We start from the raw sequence: 3,114 nt of genomic DNA on the forward strand, positions 1-3,114 counted from the left end.
GGGGGGGGGGGGAATGTCTTTTCTCTAATTTTAATTCATTTTTAATCATTTATTTAACAATAAGATGAATTTATCATTCTATTTAAAATACGAAAAAGGTCTAAAATATCCTTCAACTATGTGAAATGATGAAAAAATATCCTCCGTTTATTTATTGCGCCTAAAATCCTCTTTCCGTCTATCTATTGGGTCTAGAATGCCCCTTCCCGTCTACCTAATAGGGCTATTTGGTCTTTTTATTTAACAAATCAATTTAGCCGCAATTCTTAATGATGTGATTTTTCTTATTGGCCAACTAATAATTAATTAAAATAATTAATTTCTCCCTAAACTCCCAACCCATGCATCGCTAAAACACTTTTAGCTAACTGAATTTTCTTATAATCTGCTGTTAATTCGTAACTAAAAAAAATTAATTAGGAAATATAAACAAAAAACTTACCAGAAATTGGATGAGTGAACTGATGAGATAAATGTAATAAGTAGCAAAGAAAGCATCAGATAAGAAGATATCAAGAAGTGCCACTAAAAAAGAAATGCCCATAAACAATAACAGTAATTCGATGCAAAAAGCCCCTAAATTTCAGATTATTAGGTTTGGTCGGGTTGGAATTTTAGAAAAAAAATAATTATTTTAATTAATTATTAGTCGGTCAATACAAAAGAGTCATGTCAATAGTGAATTGAGGTCAAAATGATCTGTTAAATAAAAAGGTAAAATAATGTCAATAGGTAGATGAGGAGGCAATTTTAGGCTCAACGGACAGGTAGAGGATATTTTTATGCCATTTCACATAGTCAAAGAGTATTTTAAACCTTTTTTCATTTAAAATACGAAGTAGGTAAAATAATATTTATCTTAAAAAAAATAAAAATAAATAGGTGACCTTGAGTTCCATTAGATCTTATAACTTGAAGGGCATGTTGCAAAGCTAGATTCTTTGTTGCTGATGCTATAGCCTCGTCTATCGTCATGGGGCTTACATTTCTACTAATTTCTTCCATCTTATTTATATCTTTCGTTGGCGCCTTTGGTGATTTTGCTAATGAGAATTTTGCAGAAACCATTAAAATTGATTGATCAATCTAAACAAAATAAGAAAAGAAAGATAACTACTTATTTGCTTATTATAACCGACTAGAATAAAACACATTATATATGTGCGCGGACGCATGCGTGTAAAAATGATGTTTAACTGATCGGTCATTTATGATCCTAGTAATAGTATTTGACCTCGATATATCTTGTGATTTTCAGGCAGAAGATGTTTAATTAATCAATTTATCTTAAGCTACTAATACTATTTGACTTATAACCACCATATAATTTTTTGATAAAAAGATATTCAATTAATCAGTCACTCTAGATCTCAATGATAGTGTTTGACCTAGAAACACCTTATACTTTTGGGCGAGGATTATTCAACTAGTCGATCACTCATGAAATTAGGAATAGTATTTAAACTATATGCACCCTATGATTTTTAAGCGAAGAATGTTCGATAGATCAATTTTGATATCAGTGACGATTATTGACCTATATGTACTTTATAACTTTCAGACAAATAGTGTTCAATTGATCAATCAATTTTGATATATAATAGGTAATTGGGCAGGTGTGAAAGGTGTTAAATAGGTAAATGGAGAAAAAATTACTAATAAATGATATATAATCCATTACTAATAAATGATATATAATCCATACTGCCGCTAGATACATTATTACTTTCTCCGTCCCAAATTATCTGTCTCAAATTTCCTAATTTGATTTCTCATTTTACTTGTCTTTTTTCATTAATTAAGAAGATAATTTTTTTTTTTCATGTTTTACCCTTTGCATTAATTACTTTTTCTTCAAATTAAAATGTAAACATCATTTAATAGGGACATTATGATAAACTAATAATATTATTAATTATTTTCTTAATCAATGTATCATCTTAATTTAGAACGGATAATTTGAGAAGAAGATAGTAATAAATTATATATTATCCATACCGTTGTTAGATGCACCATAATAAATAAGAACTATTTCTATCTTATCTGTTTTCAAAACTTATTTATTAATAATAAATTTCTTCTTATACTTATTTACTTTAAAGATTAAGAGACGGTTTGTTTTAAATTTTCAGTTTATACTTATCATTAAGTACTAGTTTCTCTACACATGCATTGAACTTGTATGTTGAGTCATATAGTAAATAATTTTATATAAGGCCTAATCTATACGCAATCCCTTAAGTACGTGTTATTTTTCACTTATACATCTTAAGTGAATATTGTTTCATTTTGGCACCTCAAGTGGCCTTCAAGTGTGCCACTTTAACACCTTTTGCTGGCACATCACATGGTGTGTGTTGCACTACACTAAAGGCTCATGAGGAACTCTATTTTATGATTTTTATATTTTTTTTACCATCTTCCTCTTCCTTCTTTCTTCTTCCATCAACTCAACCTTTCACCACCATTAATAATCATTGTTAAGCTTCCAACATCAACTTCAAACCTTCTTCTTCTCCGTCCATCAGCTCCAACTTCCAACATCACCACCATCAACCAACAAACTAGCACCAAATTTTTGAATTAAAGAAAAAAAAAATCACATACTAATTTTAAAAATTAAAAATCACATCTTAAATCACATTTCCATGATTGTTGTAAAAAAATAAAAATAGTGTAACCAAATTTTGCGCACAATCACCATTAATTTTAGTATTCACCTTTACAATTTTTGTACCACAATTGAATTCAATATCACTATCAAACTTACCTTCACTCAATTTTCATTAATTGAGTCTAAACCAAAGCATAGCAACTTAACAACAACATTCTTATATACCAAGTTTAATTTTTTCATTACATTACAACCATTGCCATAACACTAAGTAAAACCAAGAAAAAAAAATATATCAAACAAAAGCTGGAAAATTTCAAAGGAAAAATTTCTTATTTTATTTTTTCTTAACCGGATGATGATCAACAACAAAAGCTTCACTAAGAAAATGCAAAGATATCAACAATATATTGACATTGAAGAAGAGAATTGAGGGGTGGGGAAGCCGGCAGACGTGGGTGGGTGGGCTGAAGAAGTTAATTTAGGGGTGGGGAAGCGGA

The sequence above is a fragment of the Capsicum annuum genome, chromosome 7 (genome assembly GCF_002878395.1).
Source record: "Capsicum annuum cultivar UCD-10X-F1 chromosome 7, UCD10Xv1.1, whole genome shotgun sequence".
Taxonomy (NCBI): Eukaryota; Viridiplantae; Streptophyta; class Magnoliopsida; order Solanales; family Solanaceae; genus Capsicum; species Capsicum annuum.